Source organism: Hevea brasiliensis, chromosome 17 (assembly GCF_030052815.1).
Source record: "Hevea brasiliensis isolate MT/VB/25A 57/8 chromosome 17, ASM3005281v1, whole genome shotgun sequence".
Classification (NCBI taxonomy): domain Eukaryota; kingdom Viridiplantae; phylum Streptophyta; class Magnoliopsida; order Malpighiales; family Euphorbiaceae; genus Hevea; species Hevea brasiliensis.
The window spans coordinates 45,140,480-45,152,751 of record NC_079509.1 but is presented as its reverse complement, the minus strand read 5'-3'; the positions used below and the strand labels follow the sequence as shown (position 1 = coordinate 45,152,751).

The following is a 12,272-nucleotide window of genomic DNA, read 5'->3' as shown; positions in this document are numbered from 1 at the left end:
GGTAATTTGGAGCAGTGTGCGTTGGCGTGCGTGTGATGTGGTGTGGACTATGGATAGGACGGGTAGACACGCTTGAGTTCTTGGGACGGTCCTTCGGGTAGACACGACTTGAGTTCTTATGGGACCCGATTTGGTATTTAAGTGGAAGTCCGAAATGAGTTCTTCACGGCACCGATTGGATTTAAGAGAGTCAGATAGGATCACCCATATACTATGAATGATGTTACAGGTGTGTGAGTGCTCCAAATTACCTTTTGATGCTATGATGTGAATATGGTGTTGATGTTGCATTTCACTCTACAAAGTTGCATTAGTTTGGATAGTTATAGAGATTATAGTTAAGATTGATATTTTACTCTCGAGTGAACGCTCACTCTGTTCAAAAATTTTTACAGCCATGAGGATATTTTGTTAGGTTAACTCGCTTTTCTACCGCAGTTGTTTATCAATATTGTGTAATTTTAATTACTCCTAGAATTTCCGCATGTGTTAGCAGTATTTATTTGAATTTGGTCCGTAATATTTTTATCATGTTGGACTGTAAACTTAAATATGTTATGCATGTTGATGGATTGGATGAGGAGCCGAGCTCCCATTTATTTTATGTTGATGAGTATGTGGAGGGTGGTGAGCTCCCAATTGAGTATTTATTGTGTTTACAGTCGGTGAGTCAAAACTCCCGTTGGAAAGTCCATTTTATGGCGGACTCTGTCCGTTGTTTTCTTGAAATTGGGCCCAAATGGGCCTTAGAGTTGGGTTAATGAATAGTTAAGGCTTACTACGGGCCTCGGGCTTTAGGTCGCCTGTGTCCTAGTCTTGGTCCGCCCATAGGTTGGGTCGTGACAAATGTGGTATCGAGCTTAGGCTCCATTCTTAGGAATGTTGTCTAAAGTGTTGGGAAGAGTCTACTAGGAGTCACATGCGGAAATATAGGGTCCACATTCGTCTTGCATTGTCATCTTTGCTTCTAGTTTCTGCTCCATATGTTATGTATAAATATGAGTCTATAGAGCTGTATAATGTGCAGTTTTGAATTTTGTGGGCTAATGCTGCTGAATTTCAGGAAAATGCGTAGAAGGTGAGAGCTGCACGCAGATTCAGATGTGCCCGACGAGGTGTCGGCAGACAGATGAGGCTTTGCCCGAGGAGGCGGGTAGGAGGCCTAGAGTCGCTCAAGTAGAGGAGCAACCCCAAGACAGAACAGTCCTTTATGGCACAGGTCCCATGGACCCCATGGCAGCTACTCTAGCCGGGTTCAGAGAACCATCGACATGATGGCTCAAGATATGGTCCATCCTCCACAAAGCAGCGATCACCGCACCAAGAGAGGAATCTTACAAATGGATCATCAACTTCAAGAAGTTGGTGCACGTACCTATGATGTGTCGACGATGCATATCAATTTTTGGATTCTCGCAGAGAGCAGAAATGTACGATTGACCGATAGAAGACTGATAGAGTGTATGCAGCACGTCATGGGGCCCATGCCTAGACAATGGATGAATGACTACGTGTTACCCCGGATGGAGGGTTTGACATGGGCTCAGTTTGTGGAACTGTTCATCAATCGGTTTGTGCCAGAAAGCTTCAGAGATCAGAAACAGTGGGCCTTTGAGGCCTTAAGACAGAATGGCAAGTCTGTAGATGAATATGCTACAGAATTTCTGGAATTGAGCAGATATGCCCCTGCAGCAGCAAGAGCTGCGTAAAAGATGAAGGTGAAAAGATTCCTAAAGGGGCTTGACAGAGGTATGTGAACTCGCCATGATGTCCGATCGTCTTTGATGTGGTGGTGGATCGAGGCAGACATTGAGGTTAGCTATGTGGATGACAATGGAAGCAAAGAAAACAGAGCAGAGGGTTCTTCGTGTGTTCCACATGGGTACTATGGATAGTGGTGGCCAAACTACTTACAGAGGAAGAAGCGTAAATAAGAGGAGTGGTTTTAGACACAAATCCAGGGTTCGCACTGTGTACGGATCCAAAGCATGGTAATAGTTCAGGCAAGCAGCTCGCTCGTTCAGATCCTCTTGGCACCGTGTGCACACAGGTGGAAGAGGACATTCAGACCTTGTTTGATGGGGTCGAGATGTATGTGTGTGGCCAACCGGCCACTTTGCTAGAGATCGCCGTTTTGCTGAGCCACAGATGGGGTCACAGTTGCTGCAAATGTTCCTCGACAATTGTATCCGGTGCTTCCAACATGGCAGTCGATTGGCCAATGTGGCCGAGGACAAGGGGGACGTGGATTTGGAGGCGATCAGAGGTAGAAGTCGATATCAAGGTTACGCCACTCGGGGTAGGGGACAAGCTCGGGTTTCCCCGACCCACCAGATGCTCAAAGCTTCCAATGCGGTTGTGGCAGTATTCTTCTGGTCTGCTCTATGAGGCTCGTGTTTTGATAGATCCGGTGCTACGCACTCATTTGTCTCCTGTGTTTGCCATGAGGTTGGGTAGAAACCCCACAACTTTAGAGTGCCCTTTGTCAGTTAGCTACCCCACTTAGTGACAACATAGATGTAGATATGGTTTTTCCGGTAGCCCGGTGATAGTGGATGGAAAGATCCTCCCACAGACTTGGTTCCTCTACCGAATGGATTTGATGTAACTCGGGATGGACCGTTGGCAACTCATTATGCCACCTTAGACTGCAGGAACAAAGGTGTATTTCCACATACCGTGTGGAAGAGTTTAGTTTTGATGGTGACAGAGCGTGGCTCCATATAATTTGGTGTCGCAATTAGTGCTAGAAAAATGTTGAGGCGTGGATGCCAAGGGTATTTGGCATTAGTGAGAGATACATACATCCGTAGAAGGTGTCGGCATGGAAAATGTTCACGTTGTCGAGAATTTATGGATGTCTTCCCTGAAGAGCTTCTGTGGTTGCCACCAGAAAGGAATAGAGTTCGCATTGATGTTATTCCGGTACAAACCCCATATCCATGCCACCTTACAGGATGGCACCGTAATTGAAAGAGTTGAAGGAGCAACTACAGGAGCTTTTGGACAAGGGTTTCATACGTCCGAGCACTTCACCCCGGGTGCTCCTGCTTTATTTGTGAGAAAGAAGGATGGGTCATTGAGGTTGTGTATCGACTACGCATACCGAACAAGGTGATCGTGTGAAGAACAAGTATCCACTTCCGATCGATGATTTGTTTGATCGGCTCCAGGGGCTAGATTCTTTTCCAAGATAGACTGCGATCGGCTACAATCATTTGAGAATCAGGAATGATGACGTGTCCAAAATGGCTCTCAGGAAAAGATATTGTCATTATGAGTTCTTGGTGATGTCTTTTGGACTCACTAATGCACCAGCAGCCTTCATGGAATTGATGAACAGTGTGTTCAAGCCATTTTGACCGCTTTGTCATCGTATTCATAGATGACATTCTCGTATACTCTCGGACCGAGGAAGAACACGTGTGGCACTTGAGGATGGTGTTGCGGACTTTGAGGAGCACCATTATACGCCAATTTTTCTAATTGTGAATTTTGGCTAGAAAGAATCTCAGTCTTGGGACACGTGTTTTCTTGAGACGGTATTCTTGTGGATCCCAAGTAAAATGAAGCTTTTACTGATTGGCTTAGGCCTACACCCGTCACTGAGGTGCGAAGTTTTCGGGTTTAGCTGGCTACACTAAAGCTTTTGTACAAGATTTCTCGAATAGCGCTCCTAACTAAGTTGACCAGAAGAATGTTCCATTCATTTGGACAGATGACCGTGAGGTGAGTTTCCGAAGCTTAAGGAGTGTCTAACCACCGCCCTGTGTTGACACTACCGTGAGTGGTGAAGGATACACCGTGTATTGTGACGCCTCGAGTTGGCCTAGGGTGTGTCTTGATGCAGAATGGAAAGGTAGTGGCTTATGCTTCAAGGCGGTGAAGAGGCATGAGCAGAACTACCCCACCCATGATTTGGAAATGGCGGTGTAATCTTTGCACTAAAAACTGAGACACTACTGTATGGCGAAGTGTGCGAGATATACATCGACCACAAGAGTTTAAAGTACATCTTCCAACAGAGGGACTTAAACTTGAGACAGAGGAGATGGATGGAGCTTCTGAAAGACTATGATTGCACCATCCAGTACCAACCTGGGAAGGCCAATGTTGTAGCAGATGCCTTGAGCAGAAAATCTTCTGGCAGTTTGGCGCACATTTCAGTAGAGAAGAGACCATTGATTCAGGAGGTACATGAGTTGATGGATCAAAGTTTAATCCTAGATCTTTCAGATGAGGGGTATTATTGGCTCACTTTTCAGTGAGGCCAGACTTGAGGGACAGAGTTAGAGTTTCCCAGCACAGAGACCAACAATTGATGAAGATCATAGAAAGAGTACAGCAAGGTGAAGGTGGTGAGTTTGGGTTTGCCAATGATGGCGCCCTAGTGCAAGGTTCTAGGATATGTGTGCCCGATGTGGACAATCTCAGAAATGAAATCATGCAAGAGACACACTACACACTTTACAGTGTCCATCCAGGTTCCACCAAGATGTACCATGATGTGAAAGATAGCTATTGGTGGAATGGCATGAAGAGAGACATCGCAGACTTTGTGTCCAAGTGCTTGACTTGTCAGAAGGTGAAGTTTGAACACCAGAGACCGTCAGGGAAGCTGCAAGAGCTCCCTATCCCAGAATGGAAGTGGGAAATGATCACTATGGATTTTGTGACTGGATTGCCTCGTACCACGCGAGGATATGATTCGATATGGGTAATTGTAGACCGCTTGACCAAATCAGCTCACTTCTTACCTGTAAAGACTACATACTCGTGGGCACAAGATGCGGCTCTACATTCGAGAAATAGTCAGATTGCATGGAGTTCCGGCTTCCATAATATCTGACAGAGGGCCCCAGTTCACTTCTCGGTTTTGGAGAAAGTTGCAGGAGGCACTTGGCACACAATTGAACTTCAGTACAGCTTTCCACCCTCAGACAGACGGACAGTCCGAAAGGACAATCCAAACACTGGAAGACATGCTTCGCATGAGTGTCTTGGATTTTGGAGGTCAATGGGATGAGCAGCTAGCTTTGGTGGAGTTTGCCTACAACAACAGTTATCACTCCAGCATAGGGATGGCACCCTATGAGGCATTATATGGAAGAAAGTGTAGGTCTCCTCTGTGTTGGACAGAAATGGGGGAAGCGAAGGTGCATGATGTAGACCTAGTGCAGTACACTTCAGAGGTAGTTCCTTTAATCAAGGAACGGCGAGACGGCTTTCGATGAAGCGTAAGAGTTATGCAGACCCCAGACGGAGGGATGTGGAGTTTGCAGTGGGCGACTATGTATTCCTGAAGGTATCTCCAATGAAGGGAGTCATGAGATTCGGAAAGAAGGGCAAGTTGGCACCTCGGTATATCGGACCTTTTGAGGTTACTGATAGAGTTGGAGCCGTTGCCTACCGGTTGGAGCTACCACCCAACCTTTCTCACGTTCATCCCGTGTTTCACATCTCCATGCTCAGGAAATACATTCCCGATCCTTCTCATGTACTGCAGCCGGATGTGATAGAGCTAAAGGAGAATTTGACATTTGAGGAGCAACCTGTAGCCATAGTGGACTACCAAGTAAGACAGCTAAGATCCAAACAGATCCCTATGGTTAAGGTTTTGTGGAGGAGTCAGTCAGTGGAAGAGTGCACCTGGGAGTCAGAGCGGGACATGCGTAGCAAGTACCCTTACTTGTTCAATGTATAATCATGTACTTTATTCTGCCTTGTGTAAAAAATTCGAGGACGAATTTTCTGTAAGGGGGGAAGAATGTAACACCCCAAATTTTATTATTTATGAGTATTTTTGGTATTTTAATTTTATTTGAATTTTAGGAATTTTTTTGAGATTTTTCGGATTTTTAAAAATCGGGTTCGATTTTCCGAAAATATAAACTTTGATGATTTTTAAAAATTAATTTAAAGACCACGTGGCAAAACTAAAAATATATTTGGAGTATACGTATTTTTCTGAGTTTTCGGAAATTTTTTCGGAATTTTTGGACCTCGTTTTCGGTCCCGAGGCAGAGTAAAAATTCAAAATTTTGTATTTCGAATCGAACCGGCCGAATCGAACCGGACCGGATCGGACCGGTCGAATCGGACCGGTCTCTTCTCTTTTTCTTCCTCTTCCTCCCGCGCGCGACGCTCTCCCCTTCTCTCTCTCTTTTCTCTCTCCTCCCCTCCCCTGCCACGGCCACCGCCTCCTGCGTCCTCCCCTGCGGCCCGCCTCCCGGTATCCCGGCCCGGCACTTGAGCCGAAACGCCGCGCAAAGGTCCCCTGCGCGCACCGTGTCGCTTCAGCTTCCTCGGCCAACTCCGGCCGATCCGGTCACCGATTGGACCGGTCTTGTGTCCAAAACCATCTACTCGTGAGCTTTCCATAGACCCCAAGAACGCCGACATCCATCGAGCGGATTGTCCAATGTTAGCTCGGGAAGATTTGAGCCCATTTCGACTTGTGGGCTAAATTTCTCGAAAACCGTGAATCTCACGAGGAAACCGAGGCCACCAGCACGCTCCATTCGTCGAGAGCTTCGCAACGACATAAATTTGAATTTTTCCGACACGTTTTGGTGGGTCCCACGAACTTAGCGGTGTATTTCGAGCCTTAAATGAGCTTAGAAAATTCTGAAAATTTTATGTACTAACCCCCGTGTAATGGGCTTCGTGTAGGTATCCTCGATTCGCGGAAATTCGACGATTGATCGGTGCGCAAAATTCGGCGCATGGACTGTTCACGGAAGGTCTCCGAATTGGGCGAGGTTTTGGCTAGCCCCATTGTCGAGGCGTCGAGCGCGTTCGAAGTCGGCAAAGGTAAACCCGAACCTTGTTTTTACGTAATTTTCTAGTGCTTAAATAGGATTAAAAATCCATAAAATATTCGTGGTAGCTTAGAAAATTACGATTCTTTTGCAATAGCTTAGTAATATTGCTAAGGACCGCGGGCAAAGTTTTATAATTTTTAGAGTTTGTTTGGCGCTTTTTGCAAAAATGATCAATAATAAGGACTAAATTGAAATTTTGCGTATTGTGATTGATGATCGATTTGATGGGCCTGGGAGGGGCTGTGTGATATGATTGAACTGTTGATATGTGGATTGTGAATATAGAAGTGCGTTTTTAGCCCTTTGCGGTCGGGTAGGTCCTAGGTATAGGGAGACTCTGCTGGATTTTCGCACGACTTAGGGCGTACTTGATATTTTTCTTTGTTGTATTGAGTCAAATTTATTAAATAGATGTAATGTAATTGTCGGTGAGTGGCGAGCCTTCTTCCTCCGCCCACCACGGTAATTTGTCGTCAAGTCCGTGAGTAAAATATTAATTTTAACTGTAATTTCGATATTATTATATGTTCAGCATGCCCATGCATCACTTATATGCATATATTTATGTAGTTAAACTCTAGGCACGAATTATGTTGCATTGATAATTGTTAATGTGCCATGAGTGTTGTTGTGGTAATTTGGAGCAGTGTGCGTGCGTTGGCGTGCGTGTGATGTGGTGTGGACTATGGATAGGACGGGTAGACACGGCTTGAGTTCTTCATTGGGACCGGTCCTTGGGGTAGACACGACTTGAGTTCTTATTTGGGACCCGATTTGGTATTTAAGTGGAAGTCCGAAATGAGTTCTTGGCACCACAGTTGGATTTAAGAGAGCTGTATAGGGGATCAGCTCCCATATACTATGAATGATGTTACAGGGTGTGTGAGTGCTCCAAATTACCTTTTTGATGCTCTGATGTGAATATGGTGTAGATGTTGCATTTCACTCTACAGGTTACATTAGTTTTAGATAGTTATAGAGATTATAGTTAAGATTGATATTTTACTCTCTGAGTCGAACGCTCACTCCTGTTCAAAAATTTTTACAGGCCACAGGAGGATATTTTGTTCTGGGTTAACCTGCTTTTCTACCTCGCAGGTTGTTTATCAATATTGTGTAATTTTAATTACTCCTAGAATTTCCGCATGTGTTAGCAGTATTTATTTGAATTTGGTCTGTAATATTTTTATCATGTTGGACCTGTAAACTTAAATATGTTATGCATGTTGATGGATTGGATGAGGGAGCTGAGCTCCCATTTATTTTATGTTGATGAGTATGTGGAGGGTGAGCTGAGCTCCCCAATTGAGTATTTATTGTGTTTACAGGTCGGGTGAGTCAAAAACTCCCCGTTGGAAAGTCCATTTTATGGCCGGACTCTGTCCGTTTGTTTTCTTGAAATTGGGCCCAAATGGGCCTTAGAGTTGGGTTAATGAATAGTTAAGGCTTACTACGGGCCTCGGGGGCTTTAGGCTGGCCCAGGTCCTAGTGCCGGTCCGGCCCATAGGTTGGGTCGTGACATCCCCAGACTATTAGCACGCAACTCTACTATATTTGTGACTCCATAGTTAGTTCAATAGATTCAACTCCCCACAGGTGAGTGCCTAGATCATTGCTTTATCAAGTGCTCGCTTTTTTTTTATTTTCTTTGTTTTTATGCTCGTAATTTTCATCAAGTTTATGTTATGTTAAAGAGCCCCACGAAGGTGGTTACTCTCTTGAGTTTACCTTTTGTTCATCAGTTCATGTTATTTATTTTTAGCCTTTATTAACTTCAAATGTAGGTGTTCTGGTGATGGTAACGTATAGGTAGTTTGATAAAATGTTGGTGGCTGTATCTTAACACGAGAGTTCCTTTAAAATAATAAAAGCTTGAATAATAAATCGGAGGAAAATTATGAAGTCAAACCACTAAACTAGCTCAGAAGATAACTTGGTATAGTGGGGAATCGAGGTAAGATCGGATCCCAGACTAATAAGCAAAAGAGATAGAGTATTGCCTGTCAAAAGGTACTAGTAAGGCGATCACATAGGAGATCGGTAAAATTCAGTCTAGTATCCCCTCCCTAGTTATAAGGTATCAATGGGTTAAGAGAAGCCTTGTTCGGGTTCTCAGCGTCTTCGGATGCTTAGTCTAAGGTTCTTACGATATACGATCGTGATTAAATTTTAAGAGTTCGGGGGAGAGTTCTTACCCGATCCTCATTCAAACAAAAAAAAGAGATCGGAGGAGAGTTCTTATCCGATTCTCAATCAAAATTTTAAATACTCAAAGAGATCGGAGGAGAGTTCTTATCCGATTCTCAATCAAAATTTTAATAAATATGAAGAGATCAGAGGAGAGTTCTTATCCGATTCTCAATCAAAATTTTAAATACTCAAAGAGATCGGAGGAGAGTTCTTATCCGATTCTCAATCAAAATTTTAATAAATATGCAGAGATCAGAGGAGAGTTCTTATCCGATTCTCAATCAAATTTTAATAAATATGCGAAGATCGGAGGAGAGTTCTTATCCGAGATTCCTCACTCAAACTTTAAACAGATTATCCCTAGAGACTGGGAGAGGCTTTTACCCGAATTCTCTCAAATCCAAACTAAAATAACACAACACGCAAAGTAACCCTCTAAATCAAAACCACTACGTGACACCAACTCACTAAGGGTCGTCTCATGTACTTATGTATCTGGGTAACCTGAAATAGTGAAAAATCAAATATTCCCTTTTATCAAAGGGATTAACACCATCATTCTAACCCCCCTAACTTCCGATTTTAATTTGTAAAGAGCATAATGTTAAATGGACCCCGAACCTAGAATCTCTATTTTTGAAGTGGTTTCTTTTAATCTATCTTTTTTTTTTTTTTGTACAAATGGTTTCCTTTAATTTCCCTCACAATTAAAGTGGCGACTCCTCACTCTTTCCCACTTCGGTGAGTGTTCGTCCAGGCGACCGCAGAATACCATGTGACAGTGTGGAAGGAAATGATGTCCTAGAGGTGTAACTTGGTAGGGGACAAAGGGTTAAGTGGTCTGTTCATTTGAAGGATTACATGACTCATACCATCCGATTAAGCCCATCGACGTGTTCATCGTTCCAATCAAATTCTTTAGGTACTCCTTATCCTGTAGCACATTATGTGAATTATGATAAATTCTCTTTGCAGCACTAGTCTTATTTGGCAAGTATTACTATAGGACACGAACCTAGTACATATGCTAAAGCCGCTAAGGATGAACGTTGGAGAGAGGCAAATGAGAAAGGAGATACAGGCTCTAGACAATGGTACATGGACAGTAGAAGACTCGCCACCTAGGAAGAAGTAATTGGGAGCAAGTGGGTCTATAAGATTAAGTACAATTCTGATGGAAGCATTGAACGGTGCAAGGCACGCTTAGTGATACTTGGAAATAAACAAGTTGAAGGCATTGATTATCATGAGACGTTGCTCCCACAGCGAAGATGGTTACTATGCGCACCTTTCTTACTGTTGTAGCTGTAAAGATTTGGGAATTACATTAAATGGATGTACATAATGCTTTCTTACATAATAACTTGGATGAAGAGGTTTACATGAAGATGCCACCTAGTTTTGTTTCCCAGACACTAAGGAAGGTATGTAGACTTTGGAAGTCTTTGTATGGTCTGCGATAGGCACCTAGGTGTTGGTTTGCCAAATTGGCAGCATCCTTAAAAACTTATGGATTTAAGCAATCATGTTCAGATTATTCTCTATTTACTTTTCGAGATGGGCCTGTTCGATTGAATATTCTTATCTATGTTGATGATCTCATTATTTCTAGTAGTGATAAGATGGTTGTGCAACAGTTCAAGGATTATTTAAATGGATGTTTTCATATGAAAGACTTGAGCAAGTTGAAATATTTCTCGGGGATAGAGGTGGTATGAAATTCAGACAGTATCTTCTTGTGTCAACGTAAATATACATTACTAGTTTACTAAGGGCTATACTGGCTAAGACTCCACTTGAACAAAATCACAAGCTAGCACTTGCGGAGGGTGCTGATATGGACGATCTCGGTCAGTATAAGTGTCTAGTGGGACGGCTTATTTATCTGACGATTACTTGCCCTAAACTATCTTATTGTGTGCATATACTTGCACAATTTATGCAGCAACCAAAGAAGGAACATTGGGAAGCAGCTTTGAAAGTTCTGCGTTATTTGAAAAGAAATCCAGGTCAAGGTATTTTATTGCGTGCCAATTGTGATCTGAAACTGTATGCTTCTTGTGACTCAAATTAGGCCAGTTGTCCTTTGACACAACGATCTTTAACTGGTTATTTTGTTCTCTTAGGAAATTCACCTTTCTCATGGAAAACCAAGAAGCAATATATAGTGTCTTACTCTTTCGCTGAAGTTAAGTATAGAACTATGACTACGATGGCTTGTGAACTCAAATGGTTGAAAGGATTATTGACTTCTCTTGGTGTTGAGCATCCGAGCCTATGCATTTATATTGTGACAATCAGGCGACTTTGCACATAGCAATTAATTCAGTCTGCCATGAACATACGAAACACATTAAAGTTAACTGTCACTTTATCGTGATAAGATATAAAATGGAAACATTCAAACGAAGTGTGTTCATACTTCTATGTGACCTACTGATATCTTTACGAAGGCTTTGGGAAAGGATCAGTTTGATTTTCTTCTTTCCAAGTTGGGCATTTAGGATCTTCATGCTCCAACTTGAGGGGGGGAATTGGATCAAGCAGCAAAGATCTTGGCAGCTGTTGGTTTAGGAAGTTTTGTGAATATTTTTTTTGGTTTTATAAAGTTTTGATAGTTTATCTTGTTTAGGAGATTTCTTGTTGTACAGTTCTAGGAGTTTACCTTGTTTAGGAGATTTGGTGAGCTGTAACTCTTGTGCATATATATATATATATATATATATATATATATATATATATATATATATATATATATATATATATATTGTGCTTGTTTCAATGAAGGAGGTAAAACTTTCAGCCCCATTTTTCTCAAAATTCTTTATCCTGGTGCATTTCTCAAAGAGGTCTAGTTATAGTGCACAGTTATAGTGGCCATAATTGCTTCTATATTTCTACATGAACATATTTACGTTGGGAGGTAATTAATGAATTTGACATACAATTTTTGCAATAATTCAATTTGATGATAGGCATAACTTCTGATGTTTTTTTTTCTTTTCTTCTTCATCGATTGTCTTGATTGGTGCTTTAGCTGTGATCATTGGTCTATGGATTGTACTATGGGGTAAAGCGAAAGATTTTGAAGAACTTAAAAAGGAGATGCATATGAAGCTACAAGAAAATAAGTCAAGAATTGTACAAGTGATAGTGGATGAATCATTAGAGAAGAAGAATTGCAAAGCTGATGATTTGAGAGAACCACTTCTTTCCCACAAATCTGCTGATGAAGACAAAAATAATGCCATTTCTTAG

The 12,272-nt window shown here is 42.4% G+C and overlaps 1 pseudogene; it reads left to right on the top strand.

Annotated features, from left to right (window-relative positions):
- LOC131175283 (WAT1-related protein At4g28040-like) overlaps window positions 1-12,272 on the top strand; it is a 48,585-nt pseudogene extending 36,313 nt beyond the window's left edge.